We start from the raw sequence: 16,064 nt of genomic DNA, 5'->3' as shown, positions 1-16,064 counted from the left end.
TGGATCTGGGATCTGCCACTTAAGTCATAATTGACATGGCAAACTTACCGTGCCAGGTAGCAGCATCCTCAAATATGCAACACTGCTCTGCATGGGCTGTCTCTTAAACCAGAAGCATTATAGCCCCATCTGTGTAGCACTTCAGGAGCACATCTACATGTGCAATTAATGCAGCTGAATAAACTGTGGAGCAAATTGTTCCACAGTAAACTACTTCTGGGCACAGTGTCTACATGTGTGCCTGGGACAGCAGCAAATTTAGCCAGGGAGGAACAGTTTAGGCCACGGCTGCTCCTGCCCTGCTCTGCCCCCCCTGCAGCAGAAGCGCTTCAGGCTCCAGCCATAACTGCCTAGATGCTAGCCCTGGACTCTGGCTGGCAGTGGCAGTATAGCCTGGGGTCCCGGTGGCAGCCCTGGGCTGGTAAAGGGTACAGGGGTCAGGCCCAGATAGGAGGTGGCTGCATTGCGTGGCAGTGGAGCTGAATGCGCCACGAGGCTCCTGCATCTGCCAAGCCATGTGGCTAGACAGCAAAAAAGAGTGTGGTCCCCTCCTGGTTGGGGTGACCAGGCACAATTTACTCCCAGGTCAGCAAATACATATGTGTTGCTGCACAGTAAATAACTCCGAATTAGTATTTACAAGTACTACCCTGCTGTGGTGTTTATTAGTTTCCTTCAGTCTAATAGCACTGTACATGTAGATGTGAGATGTTTACTGTGGAGCTAATTAGGTGACTCCACGGTAAATGTCTTATGTAGATATGCCTCAGGTACACTAATTAGCACTGCTCAGCAATAGTACTAACGGTATTACACTGCTTCTGGTTTACAGGGTGGCCTGTGGGCTTAGCATGGTGCATTTCAGAGCACCACTGCCTAGCACAATAAATTTCCCACATAGACATGATTTTAATCTCTCTGGATGTGGACAGATGTACAATCTTGTAGTGACCAAACACTGACAGTGCCCTCATGCCTCTGCTTTACCTGTTTCAAATTAGCATGGTCTTGATGTTTGGGAGCAACACAATTTGTTGTACTGTCTCAGGAATAGGTAAGACAAGTATTTGTATGGAATGGTTTGGATAGGGATAATCCTGCCTTGAACAGCAGATGGGGTCCCTTCCAATCTTACTTTACTATGATTTTATAAGAGTTAGAGACTCAATATATAAAAGTTATAGTCTACATGCTATGTTATGATGAATGAAACATGCTATAACTGTTATGGTTGTTTCTTCTGATAGGAGTATAAGTGGAACTAATCCAGTGTACTTGAACTTTGCTTCATTCAGCGTTATAGTTACAGCAGTTTAGCTCACTTACTGCTGCTACAGGCAAGCAGAAATGTAACAATTATATCATAACAGCTGATGTGCCTTCCTGAGCAACAAATCTTCTTTCCCTTTCAAAGCAGTTGAAAGGTACATCTGTCTACTGCTTAATTCCTCTTCTGTAAAAGGGTAATACTACCTTTCCCCCAGGCTACTTAGATAGTAAACTCTTGAGGGTAAGGACTGCCTCTTACTGTGTGCATGTTTAACATTTAGTAGTTTTAGAGCTAGCAAAGCCTGTAGGCACTACCAAGATATAAGTAATAACAACAGTCATAAAAGGAAATGCCAATGGTTTTTGTTTGGTTCATCTATACCAATCAAGCAAGACAAGCTAGAGCTCCATGTGCTGACATGAGAGTAATAGAGAATGTGCATCTTGTTGAACAAAATCTCAGCTGCCTACTTCATTTTAAATATATATACTTTTTTGGGAGGAAGAGGATGAGGACAAGGAAGCACTCAGGGTCCCATAGCAAGATGACTTTGTAGCACTAACAAAACAAGAAAGGCAGTTCCCTGCATTCACGCTTGGCTAACCCAATGCAGGGACAATACCTCTTTAACTCTGTCCAACAATGGCTCATTTGGAAAGCTTTCAGGGCTGGGAAACTTGTGAAAACAGTGAGCTAAGTTGCATACTGAGTCTGGTAGCGGCTGCTGACAGATTTAAAGGCCCACAGGGATTTCAACAGCAGAAAGGTACAAAAGAAATGCAAACAGTAACAAGACTAGGTCACTGCCAGCAGCCCAAGGTAGAAGAAGCAGAGGGATTTTTTTGTGATAGAAAGTTTTTAAAGGAAGAAAAAGCTTTAGCTGTGCCTGAAGAGTTCAAGCCATGTGGAAATGTTTAGGGTGAGTTTCCAAACAAGGGGGCAGCCAAGCGAGGCAAGTTTTATCCTTGCTACATACAAGTAGAAAGCTTAGGCCAGGATTGCATTCTTGGGGGGAGAGGAAGAGAGAAACTACATGTACGGTCTTAAGCGGGGGAAGGAGGGAAATCAGAGATGTCAGGTTAGGGAGGAGAGAGCTGCCAAAACTAGAATATACATATGAAACGAACTGACCAGTCTCACAAAATCCTTGGAAAAATCCTCATTTTATTTCAGTGCCTAGTGATCTTATCTTTTGTTGCACAAAGGGCAACTACCTGGGTCTATTAATCCCTTATGTTCTGTCTGGAGCAATAAAACACAAGAGCCTGGAGGCAAATTAGACAGACTAGAATTCCAATCAAAAGCTTAATTCAACTACATGAGAAAGCTGAGAGGCAGCCAAAGAGGAAGCCAGTTCTCTGCTCACCCAACCAACTTCTCCCACACAATGCAGATGATAGAGTGCTCAACCAATAAAGAAAAGGACAGATTTTTTTTTTAAGTAGACAGACAGGTACTACAACCCTACCAGTCTTCAAAACACATACACAATTACAGAATCCCCTATCCATTACAATAAATGCACCCGCGCAGCCAATACACAACTCGCACCCATGCACCTGCGCACTCGTCCACATTCCTTTCTCTGTTACAATTACATTGTTCCTCTGCTCTTTTCCTTAGTCTCTAATCTCTATTCTTTAGTTTTTACTCCATTTCACTGTCCTGTTGCTGCCTCCATCATCGTCGCTGTCTTTGTTGTCACTCGATCTGTTCTCTTCTTTGCTGTCCTCACTTTCTTCCCCTTCATCACTGCACTCTCCCCGGGGGGGGGATGGGGGGCGGGGCAGAGGGGTCCTTGAACAGTCTGTGCCAGTTGCACCTCTGCCACATGATCTTTGCCATCTCTTCTCCATCTTTGCCTCCTGTCTTCTGATAGTAGGTCTGCGTCTCACTTAGTCCCATTTTAACGCAATCCTCAGCTGAGAGCTTTGTGTACCGGTACATCAGGAGGTTCCTGGTCTTCCCCAGGGCACTCCTAATGAAGAGACAAACTGGTTGAAACAGACTGATGGGGACCCCTGTTGTTTGGTCAGGTGCCCATACAGCGCCGCTTCTCTGATCATAGTCCTGACCTCTGTCACCTCCCAGCAGAGCCGGTCTGCCGTCCTCCATACTTCTTTGGCATATGGGCAGAACCACAGGAGGGAGTCAATGACCTCTTCTCTGCTTTGGCAGGTTTTTCTGGGGCAGCTCGGTTGACTTCTCTGCCACACTTTGTGCCTCAGAGCCTGCACAGAGAGTGCCTGGTGGGCTGCTTGCCAGTTCAAGTCCCTGTGGTCTTTCCGTAGGCCCTTGTGGAAAATTCGCAACCACCTGGCCTGACAGCCATCACTGGCAAACAGGTCGACAGTCTGTCTTTGGTTCTGATCACCTCCCGCATTTTCAGGTGGTTGGTCATGATCCCAGGGGCTTCTTTGACCAGGCTGTATTTTCTCCGGAACTCATCTAGGACCTTGTAGAACCATGGCTACAAAATGGTCCAGTCTTCCATTGGGCAGCACACACAGGAACCCGTTGACCAGCACCTCGCTGCTTACATCCGTGTACAGTATCTTTATCCAGAACAAGAAAGAAATTCTTCATCATGAATGTATTCTCATGGAATGAACACACACAGAAGAAAGTATTCTTTTGAGGGCTTCTCAACCCTTCCTCTGGTGGATGCCGCAAGCACCAAGCAAACACAAGGCATTCTGCTCTTTGTTCCATCCAATGGATACAACGTTTTATCACGTAATTATAGGGTATATTTTATATTCTGGTACATAACCTTCTTTTAGGAGACAAGTAAGTAGTGCCTAATAATGAGGGAATAGAAAATACAATGGAGAGCAGGGGGGGAGGCATATATGTCTCTCATCGTAATATAACAAAGAAAAACTGGTTGGGAGAACAGCAAGAGTAACTGCACCAGCTAGGATTAAATTTTAAGAGCAATAGTGTTTATGCATCAGGGCATAACCTATTTGCCAGTAGAGGATCTGGAAGAAATCCGACTCCATTAAAGAGCAGTTAGTGCTGGACTAATAAGGATTACTCGTTCTTTGAAACAGCTGAATTTAAGTTTCCTCAGAAGGCCTAATCCTGGACACCTGTTTATACTTCAAACAACAAAGCTGTGAGCAAGGGTGCCTCCCTACAGGAAGAAGAAAATATTCCTAATAGACAGAAAGCAGTAGTGAAGCTATTCTGTGGCCATCACAGAAGCATGCAGTCACCCCTATAGCACGTGTGTTCTTCTTCAGCGAGTTATAAAAAGGCCTGGAAAACTGCATAAAATAGATAATGTTCCCCTGTCTGCCTTCCACTCTATTTCTCTCCTCAAAACCCCATCACAGTAATCACATGGAGTCCCTGAAACCCACAAAGGTCATGCACCTTCTGCCTAGGAGTTTTTCAAATCCTGCTTCCCTTTCCCCCTTCCTCTTCCCCTCTGACTGCTAAGGAAAGAGCTGTACCTACCCTAGACATAAGATACTGGATTAGCTAGACCATTGGCCTGTTTTGCCATGGAGTTTGCATGAAATCCACATCAGGAAACTGGCTGCTTGGGATCAACACCTCATGTACTAAAGTGATTACAGAAGGGTATTGTGCTCCAAGAATAATCATGTTGGCCTGCTTACAGAATGGAAGTAGCTGCCAAGCGAGGCTGTGGACCCTAATGCCATTGCAATGAGAGGCTACCCACTAGAACACAGGCTGTCAACCGGGGCTACCTATAACCCTCAGGGTACTTGGGAAGTTCCCAGGGGGTACGTGACAATGGTGTGGAAAAGCGGGATTACTTGGGAAGCGCAGTGTGGTGAGCAGTGGTGGTGCACCTCCTAAGTACCCCCGCTTCTCCGTGACACTGCCACATACCTGGGAAGCATGCCAAAAGTGCTTGGGACCCCCCCTCCCACCCTTGTCGACTGGCCGCCAGAGGACCCCCCCCCACCCCACTTGTCCAGGGGGGTACAATCCAGGAGGGGTACCCACCAGAAGGGATACACTCCTTAAAAAAAAGTTGAAAACCCCTGCACTAAAAGGAGGACTAAAAAAAAAAAAAGGAGTAAAATGAGGAAGGTGAGAGAGTTAGAACTAAGGACTTTGGAGTTGTCTAGGCCAGACTTGGAGCTAGGTGAGGAAGGCTATACACTTGTGTGTCCGGAAAGCATGCGGTGGGTAGGGGAGAAGTTCCATCAGAACAAAGGGGGAAAACTCCCATGCACCAGTACAGGAGCCCTCCTCCATCTGTTGTGGCTATTTCCCAAGAGAAACATAGTAACTCTTCTTCCATGTCCTGGATGAAGGGCTCACTTCCAGCAATGCATGCCAACAGGCTCCTTCACAGCAGAGCTCAGCCACCTGGCTCAAAAGCACTTCAAGCTGCAAGTGCTCTGGTGAAACACAGATTAAAAAGACATTTAGTGGGCTGGCCTTAGGGAGACATAAAAAAAGGCCAGTTAATATTCCTTATGTTTCACTCCATTTTATATTTCCTTTTTTTATTTTATTTACAGAGGGATATGTTCAGTTAATTTTACTTTTATGTGGGTACCTTTTACTGACAAAGATTGAATTTCAATGATAAAACATTAAAATGTATCAGAGATGGATTTGAGGTTCAAATATTTCCAGTCCAGTTCTGTGGGCCAGTGGGGAAGATGGCTTTCTTTCAAAATGGCTGCAACCCAAGGAAATGAGAGACAGAGAGAAGAGGAGGAACAGGCAAGAAACATAAAACCGCATTTTGTGGGATTTAAAACTGTATTATGCACTATGTTTTGGGGAAACATTCATCAAAGTGTGAAAGCTGGATTTGATACTCAGTAGCCATTAGTTTATGGTGATATCAATCAAAATCCAACACAAGCTGAACTAAAAGGAATTTCTCACCAAGAACAAGCAGTACGTCTGAAAACAGAGTGTGTTGCATTAAATTACTACAGGGAGAAAAAAAATGACAAAATAAAAAATACCTTAAAGTTATCCTGAAGATCTTGCCACATATCAAGGACTGCGTGTAAAAAATAAATTTATCCATCTCTAAAGGGAAACCACTTTAGGAGTGGGAAATACAGTTTGGGTACACTCTAAAGTATATTATGTCCATGAGCAGCTCTTCAGAAAGGAGGAAAAGTTTATTCACATGAAGGTGTTGGGTTTAGGCGAGTAAAATGTAATACATAGTAGCATGCTGAACAACTGCACTAATTGGGATCAACCTCCATGCAGCTATGAATGGTTGGGACTCGGGACTTCTGGGCTCCTTGCCACAGTACTCAGAGCCTGGACACCCTGAGGCTCCCAGTGCAAGCCCAGCCATAGAGGCTTCTTGCTTGAAAATGGGAGACTTCAGGGGTCTCAGGGCAGTTCATTGATCCATTTCACTTTGGAAAAATCGCAAAAAAAACATTTCAAATTTTAACTGAGATGTGTGTAGAACTTATAGATGTTGTTTGATTTAGAAGAAATTTCTCTCAAAATATCAGCATTTCCTCTGGAAAGGAAATTCAGAGTTTTGACCAGTTATAGTCTCAAGATCTATATTAAAATCTTCTCAATACTGGGACAAACACAGCCAACTACATTTAGCATTTATAACTGTGCAGGATGGAATCATGCCATTGTATCCTTTTTATCCATTGTAGGAAAAAATGCCATTGCTAAGTCCTACTACGCTCTTCTTCTAGGAAGTAGCTGTGCTTTCCTTGATGACTACCTTTCTAGGTCCTACTCAAGTTCTTGCAAATGTGGTCATTTTGTTTTTGCCACATTTTCCTTCAGAAAAAAGGAAATTTAATTGTATTTACTTCAAATTCCTCTTTGTTCAGCTCCTGGTTTTTCCTTGAAAGCACGTCTGACACACAGATGTCCTTTGCAATATTGCAAAAGTATAATTTAAATGTGAAATATCATATGATCATTGGGATATCACCAGATCATTGGACTCAAAGGGTAGTAATCAATGGCTCAATGTGTAGTTGTCAGCTGGTATCAAGTGGAATACCCTAGGGGTTGGTACTAGGACATGTTTTGTTCATTATCTTCATCAATAACCTGGAAGATAGGATGCAGTGCACCCTCAGCAAATTCACGGACGACATCAAGCTGGGGTAATAGTGGATAAAATGAAGGGTAAGGCTAGGATTCAGAGAGATCTCAACAAGTTGGGGGATTGGGCCAAAATAAATCTCACAAGGTTCAATAAGGCCAAGTGGAAAGTCCTGCACTTAGGATGAAAGAATCCCATGCATTAGTACAGGCTGGGGACCAATGGGCTAAACTGCAGCTCTGCAGAAAAGGACCTGGGGGTTACAGTGGACAATAAGATGGATATGAACCAACAGTGTGCCCTTGTTGCAAAGAAGTCTAACAGCATACTGGGCTGCATTAGTAGGAGCATTGCCAGCAGATCAAGGAAATTAATTCTTCCCCTGTATTTGACACTGGTGAGGCCACATCTAGAGTACTGTATCCAGTTTTGAGACCTTCACTAGGAAAGGATGTGGACAAATTGAAGAGTCCAGCAGAGGGCAACAAAAATGGTGTGGGGGCTGGGGCACATGACTTATGAGAAGATGCTGAAAGAACTAGGATTATTTACTCTGGAGAAGAGAAGACTGGGAGGGGATTTAATGGCAGTTTTACACTACCTTTCAAAAGAGGACAGAGCTAGACTGTTCCCATTGGTGGCAAATGACAGAGCAAAGAGTAATGGTCTCAAGTTGCAGCAAAGGAAGTTTATGTTAGCTATCAGGAAGAATTTTCTCCCCAGGAGGGTAGTTAAGCACTGGAACAGGTTACCTAGAGAGGTAATGGAATCTCCATCCTTAGAGGTTTTTAAGACCCAGCTAGACAAAGCCTTGGGTGGAATGATATATTGAGGGACGGTCCTGCTTTGAGCAGGGGATTGGACTAGATGACCTCCTGAGGCCCTTTCCAACCCCCATTTTCTGGGTTCTATGATTCCCTGAAGTCCTGGCAGAGCTTTGCACAATATGGCTTCCAAAAGTTTGTAGTTGTAGTTGTTTCTGACTCTATGTGGGTTTCCACCCACAGACACATTCATAAATTTGCTCACAAAAAAAAAAAGATTGCCAGCCCTTCTTTTTCAATTTGAATGTGGTTCTGCTGACTTTCATGAGTGCTCTAAAAGCACGTGACCGTGCATGTCTTGCAAAATGACAGCTTGCATCAAGAAAGATCATGGGAAGAAATTATCTGATGGCATCAACTAGCATAACTCCACAAAGAATCCAGCCCTTACCCTGCTTTAAGCTCAAAACAAGAATATATGAATTCCCATTTTGGATTAGGCCAGCGACTCACATGATTCAGCCTCCAAGACAGACCAATACCAAAGGTATCAGAGGAAATAGCAAAAAGCCTTATAGTAAAAAAAATATGGAATAAGCTGTGCTCAACTTGCTCTACCTGCCTCAGTTAGACTGGTGATGCTGTGAAGCAGATGAGTGTCCCTCAAAATATTTCAGTGCTTGTGGCAGTCTTTTATTAAGGCTACACAACTTCTCTCTTACTAGCCACCCCCCTGCCACTCTGCCCTGCTCCTGTAAGCTGCGTTCTGATCACAGCACACACACCATTGTGAAAAACTAGGGACAAATTTGCTTCATTGTTACATTAAGATGTCTCTTGGCACACTGAAAGGCTTTTTTCTTGGGGAAGGAGGGTTTCCACTTGTGAAACAGTTTTCACCTTTACTGCAAATAATTCTGGTCCTAGCAGTTTGTTTACATTCATATTCTCACTTCAATTTTTTGTATGCATTTTACTTAAGCATACTTACAAATACACACCCTCTCTTATTCACACCCTTTGCCCCTTTTTCTATGCTCCCACACACACACACACACACACACATACACATACACACACACACACACACACACATTTTCTTTTCTTTCTTTTCTCTCCGCTCCTACATCTGTGAGAAACACCTGTTCTTTCACACATTCTTCCTATTTACCCCTTTGTCTAGACTTTTTCCAGTGTCACTCAAACCCAGAAAAAAAGGCAGCATGGTGATTTTCTGCCTGTACAAATGTTTAGTCTCCCAAGAGAGATTCTCCTGGGAACCACTTCACTGAGGTTGTTCCCAAGGTGTTTTTCACCTAGGAGTGGCCACATTTTTACTCTGGGAGAAAAATTATGAATGTCTGTACAGTTATGGTTTCTCCTGAGAGAGCAGGGACTCTTCCTGGAGAAACTGAACATGTGTACATAGCCTCTGAGGGAGGTCTCTGACTCTGGCATGCTTGAGAGTGGCAATGTGGGGTCCCCTTAAGACAGCGTTGCTGTCTCATTGAAGGATGTGGTATGCATGGAGCAGAAGCAGAGGGGTGAGGTATGCTTGAGAGCAGAGCTCTTGAGAGGGCTTGTAAAGAGATCTCCTCAGTTGCTCACCTTTCCCCATTTCCCAGCCTTCAAGAGGAAGCTGGATAAGCATTGGACAGGGATGATTTAGCAGTGGTATTCATGCAAGGGGTTAGACCAGATCACCCTTGCAATCCTACAATTCTTCAATTTCAAAGGTACCAAATTTACCTTAGATACAAGATTAAAAAAAAAAATAGAGAGAATAACTCTTCTTTTCTGACCCTCTCAGAGATGTCAGAAAAAAGATGAATGGCAGAGGTATCACATGCTTTGCACTGTGATCCCACATATTGTATTACCTACCAGACAAGAGTCATTTGTATGCATATTTATCATCATATGAACTAGAAAAAAAAGCCAATAAAAATTCCAAGTCTTGGTGCATCTCCCAAGTGGGTCAACAGGGGCCTGTCCCCAACAAGCTGCCTCAATCCCTGGATGAATTTATTTTAGTCTTTACAAGGTAAATGTATCATGGGTTCCAATCCAGCACCCTCTAGCATTGGCACTGTGCAGGCTCCAGACAGTTTGAATGCTTACTGCAGTAACTTCAGGGGAACTGGTGGTGGTGGCTTAATCAATGCTAAAATGCAATTCAAGCCGAGCCAGATTAAAAAAACCCACACGAAAATAAAATGACATCCCTGGGATGGGAGAGAGAGGAGAAGCAGTGGAGGGGGATGAAGGCGGGAGTTGTCAGCAGCATTCTACAAGCCTTTCCAACATAGGATCCGATCCAGCATAACTGTTATGGTGTTAACAAGTGAACCGAGTGAGACCACATTGCTAACATGTGATTTATATTGCCTGACAGCTACATTTTTGCATTAACAACAGTCCCCATAACCTTTATTTTTCAGTCCACATTCTCTGTGCCAGCCCCATCTTGGCAGACTACAAATGGGTTATGCTGATGGCTTTCACATTTTGTCTGCGCTTCTCCCCACAGAGGAAAAAGAAAGAAAGAGAGAGAGAGAGAAAAGAGCCCACTCAAAGACTCCAGAGGCAGAAGTCCTGTAAGCTACTTCAGAGCCATCCCATAAGGGGAAGGAATAAAATAATTCCTCCGCAGATATCCATCCCGCTGAGCAGAGCTATGAAATCAGAGAAGCCAGAGATAAATCTTCCCTATTAGATCACTTTGTCCACCTCCAGGGGACACCATGGGATTGCTCCCCTGCAGCGTATTTTCCAGTGCTTTGTCCAATCCATCTCGTCATGCTGACAAATAAGCAACAGCATGCTGGAGAAATCCCCGTTTGGAATATTAAGGCGTCCGACAGGATGCATCAAAAACTGACTACTGTGTCTTCAGCAAGAGATGGATTCAACTCTGCAAGCAGGTCGGAGCCAACTGTCTTGTTCCAATGCAAGCAATTCCACGCACCAAAGCTATGTAGCAGGGACTCAACACACCGGCATCACCTAATGGGGGCTGGGGGTGGTCATACCCAGTGGGCAACAACACTGTTGCCTGCCCTGCTGAGGCTCCCTCTTTTCCTGCCTGGACAGGAGGCAAGTTAATAACTCCCACATATACACATGCTATGCAGCTTCCATACTTCTCTAACCCAAGTGAAAGCCTCCCTGTTCCCATCTTAACCCTTTGATGAAAAGCAGCTTCTTTAGAAGTACAATGAAATAACTTGCTTATGATTAAAGGAAATTGGGGGAGGAAGTAATGCTTTGATTTCCTAAAAGTAATGAGAAATTAGGTGTGCTTTTTAAATCATTCAAACAAAACTGGGTTTCATTATGTTTGTACATATGTTTGTTTGTATGCTTGTATGGGCCTGTGAATGTGCTGTGTGTGTCAGCTCTAGGCACACTACAAGCAGATGGGCATTCACCACTTATGGTATATGCCTGCATATGTGCACTGTGATTTTTTTCACAGACATGTCTGCATAAAACAGGGTTCAAACACCGCATACAGTATCTGGGAGGGGGCACTTTGAAGTCTGGAACTGGCAGCAGTTGGATAACAACAAAGCCCGAGTGTGGCTTTGTTGCAAAGCAGATGCAGCTGTCATCTCTAGGGTGGCCACTGGTCCTGTTTGAACCAGATCATCCTACTTTTAAACCATTTGCCCCTTCTGAATGAGGACCGGACACCAAAAAGTCCTGTTTTTCAGTTCATTGGTCGAAATACATGTCAGTCATTTGTCCTTGTGATTCTATTGGCTGTGCCTAGAGGTAGGGTGGTGCACAGCTAGAAGGAGAGGGGTTCAGAGTAAGCCAGAAAGGGAAGGAGATGGTGGCCCTGTCTCTTGCTACCGATTGGCTAAGGGGCTCAGTGGCCCCACCCCTCACCACTACTTGGCCAAGGGAAGCCACTCTTCATCAAGGGGCTGTCCTATACGCTGGGTATGTGTTGATGGTCACCCTAGTCCTTCCATACCCCATATTCATTCCTGCCTTTGTGGCAAGCACTCCTGTAAAATGCTCCAGGATACTGGATGCCTGAGCACCACCTCTCCTTCACACCCGTACAAACCAGAAATACACTTCAACTCAATGGGGTCCCAGCTGCATGAAACTGGTGCATGAAACTGGAGAGGGGGGGATGGGAGGGCGACAGAGGCTAGGGTGTCTTTCCTTTTCCCTGCCACCTCATTGTCAGTCTGCTCCTGAAGCTCAGCACCAAAGCAGAAACCTCATCTGCCAAGGAGGTAGGATTTCACAGTGGAACAGAAACCTCACCAGGCACTCACACCGCACTCTACTGCTGCTTCCTTTCTCCTTTCTTAATCACTGGTGAATCACTTGTTTGTTTCCTGAAGGAAAGTGGTATCCCACCCAGGTCCTGCTCCTCACAGCTCCCTCAGCTTCACTGCATCCAAGTGCACAAGAGCAACAAGACCCATTCTGACTGGCTGCAGGACACGCCAGAGAATGGCAGCAGAGACTTCAGAGCTGCGCAGGCAACTCTTCATGCCTCCCTCCACACCCAAGAGGCAGCATGAGAAAGCTGTCAGCTGGGGAAATCAACATTTATTTAGGTTGCTATCTACACATTTTGTGTGTGCACACGTGTGCATGTATGCAAGCACACGGGCATGCACACACTTCCCACAATGTTTACAGGTGTGTATATACACTAAATGAGAGGGGGAGAGAGATGACCTCCCTCTCTCTCTGTATGTTGCTCATCCTCTTAGCATACAAGCTTCTGGGACTAGGTACCATATCCACCTCCATGCTTGGACAACACCTAGCACACACACTGGAGTCCTCTCCCAACAGGGGCCTTCAGGGATTACCACAAACACCAAACAATAAACAAGACCTGCCATTTCAGCACAAGTGCCCCTTCCCCACTCCACATTTCCCTTTCTCCTCCTCCCATCATTTCCCTTCCCCCTCTCCTCCCAGTCCCTGCCCCGGTTTTGTATTTTTATTGCCAGAGTCCATTCAAATGAGTCTCCATTTAGGAAGGTAGGTGTGGGAAAGGTTATTAGGAAACCAGCGTCTCAATTGCTACCTTTCCGGCTCCTCCCGTCCCATCTCCCCCTCCCCCCCACAAAGCCTCTTCTGTTCTAATACTAACACATTCAGAGGAGACTCCTGGGCTGGAGCAATTAACGGCTCAGACTGTGCCAAAGCACACAGGAACACACCTCTCTGATCGCTTCCTGCTTCAACACAGCTCTGCTGGCTCACCCCACAGACATGGGCTGGGAAAAGCACAGCAAAGGGATCACAGCAGCAGGGGCTCCATGCCAAAGGCAGCCTGTGTTTCCAGGGGTGTTGGTGCAGCCCCCTCCTTCCCTTCCCTCCCCTCCCCTCCCCCACAACTCTATCCTCCTGTGTGTAACCTATTTACCATGTGCCTCTACAGAGGAAAACATGCGTAAGCCAGAGCCTTTCCTGACCTTTTATTCTGAGACAATGTTATGTAAAAGGGCAGGAGAAACTGAGGAGTCTAACAGGAATTCCAGAGAGTGGAATTAGCAAATCATCGAGCTGTGCTCTTGGATCTTACAGTCACAGGCCCAAGCTCTGCTCTTCCACGCAGGTGTAAACCCAGAGGAGAGCCAATAAAAATCAACAGAATTAGTAGAGTTCCTCCCAATTTAAACAAGTGTAGGTGAAATCAGAAGCTCACCCTAACTCCATGAATTCCAAAGCTGTTACTCCAAGTCTGCACCAGCATCAGCTGAGACCAGACTCTAGTCTCATTTCCACTAAGTTTACAAAAGTTACTCCATTTCACCAGCACAAAGAGAGCATTATCTATCCCTAGCTCAATTGCTTTAGATTCCTACCTGTATGAGAGGGAGAACAGACTTCCATTCCTCCTTGCCCCCACTGGGGACTTCAGGGATACAATGACCTAGCATGTCCCATTTAAATCTGTTGCTATGCACTCCTTCAAACATAAGAAGGTGATATTCCCTAAGGCTAGGGACAGAAGTTACACATAAACCAGTTTAAGTGATCAGAAACCAGTTTAAATCCATAACAGAACAGAAGCTCAGTGCATATAAACCAATTTCAAAATGGCCAAAACTAGTTTAGATAAACCTGGTTGAATGTAGTATCAGACTTAACTGATTTGGGTCAAACCGGTTTATGAAACTTCTGACCCAGACCCCTTCCTGGTTCAAGTTAAGTCTCAGTCCCCCAGCATCCCAGCATGCTTTGTAGCCCTGGGCTGGACTGTGCTGTCTGCTCCAGAAAGCAGGGCTGGCCCCACCCCTCTGCTCCCTAGCCAGAGCAGTGAGGGATGGCTGATGGGGAGTGGGGGGGGCAAACCCAGCTAGGGAAGCAGCCCAGTCTGGGCGGGGGAGACTTGGCCCCCAGGCAAACTCTGCATGTGATCTAGGGTGAGGGAGAGGGGTTAAACACCCCTTTCCCCACTCAAACTTACTGCTGGCTGCAACTGTGCACTACACATCCCAGAAGTACCTGGAAGCAGGAAGAGGAAGTGATAAGCAACCCTGCAGAGTACTGCTAGTATAATACTGGACTGCAAATCTCGCAGACTTCAGGGGCAGCAGGAAGAGGAAGTGAACACACAGCCAGAGAGCCATGCTCTAGTGCCCCCTGGGTGCTGGCCTGAGCTACTGCAGGCATGTGGCCGCATTTCTGGAATCAAAGGTAAAAGTTTGTTCACTTCTGTTTCAATTTAATCTGTGCAGTTTAGACTAACCTGCAAAGACTGAATCGATTCAGCCTCAGGCTTTTTGATTGTTTGTACCTAGCCTAATAATTCAATCAGACTAGTTTTAAGCAATGGGGCTTCCTCCCCCTCTACTGGTGGAGCATTTTCCAATTCTCAGCATTTATACGTGGCATTAGCTCATGTCCTTAAGACAAACACGACAGCAAAAATGTGACAGTCTATTTGGCTATTCACTCACACCCTATAAGTACATGTCATTGCTCAAATATTGTGCTAACTAAAATAGCAGCTACTGCAGTGACATCATTTGAGTCAATAAAACAAGCCCTTTTTTCTTGCAGTCTTTAAAAGAAAGCAATTAACAGCAGCCCTCATAAAACCCAGCAAAAGGAACAGGTTGGGATGGGCATTGGCCACAAGGACTCTGCACATCTCCTCAATGCAGTTATAATTCATTGTTATTATTCTGGTAAACATTTGTAATACAAAACTCATCCTGGCATAGCTAGACTAAGCAGCCAAAACTCTTTCACACTGACAGATAAGCTCCTCCAGCTGTTGCTCTCAATGCTGAGATTAAACATTGAGGCCTAGCCATTAAAAAACCCAAGGGTTTTTCCATGACTCAGGGATATCTCTGGCTAAACTCCAGATTGGGTAATTGCACTCTGCCGACACAAAATTCTCCTTACAATTTCAGTCAGAGAAATTAGTCTTCAGCCCCCCATCCAATAAATAGTTGCATATTGCTGCACACAGGCAAATGCTTTCCCCCTCCAAAAGATGCAGTTATAGGTCAATGGTCCTTTTATATAGTCAGCAAAGGTTTTGGGAAGAACCACAGAATAACAGTGATTCGCAGTAGCAGTCAGAAGCTGGTGTAACAGACACTAGACAATTTACAGATGGGGAGAAGGGAGAAGAGTCACAGAGAGCAGAGGAGATGCGACTTGTGCAAAGCCACAGAGGAAAAGCTGGGGACAGAGCTCAGGAGCTCCTGGCTCTCCATTTTGCACTCTGACCACAGTTCTGAGGAAGACACTACTCTTCAGGGTCTCCTCCTGGCAAGTTTTAAAAGCTGGGGGAGGAGAGAAGCACATAAGCATCCGCCTGCGTTCCAGTCCCAGGTGGAAAGCATCAGTCTTCCATTCCACTGGAAATAGCTTCTCTTAAGGCAGAGCAGCTGCTGAGCGATGAAGGACAGGAAAAGCCTCCTTGACAGCCTCCCTCCTCTTTCTGCAGTAAGAGTCTTATCTACGTTGGATTCCAGAGCAACGC

At 45.2% G+C, this 16,064-nt stretch overlaps 1 protein-coding gene across 4 annotated transcripts in view; it reads right to left on the bottom strand.

Annotated features, from left to right (window-relative positions):
• Window positions 1-16,064, bottom strand: part of DAAM2 (dishevelled associated activator of morphogenesis 2) — a 198,070-nt gene that overhangs the window by 51,458 nt on the left and 130,548 nt on the right. The gene's annotated exons all lie outside the window — the stretch shown is intronic.

This window comes from Alligator sinensis, unplaced genomic scaffold (genome assembly GCF_000455745.1).
Source record: "Alligator sinensis unplaced genomic scaffold, ASM45574v1 scaffold198_1, whole genome shotgun sequence".
NCBI classification, from domain to species: domain Eukaryota; kingdom Metazoa; phylum Chordata; order Crocodylia; family Alligatoridae; genus Alligator; species Alligator sinensis.
The sequence above is the reverse complement of the archived record's forward strand: the minus strand, read 5'-3'. Positions and strand labels throughout refer to the sequence as shown.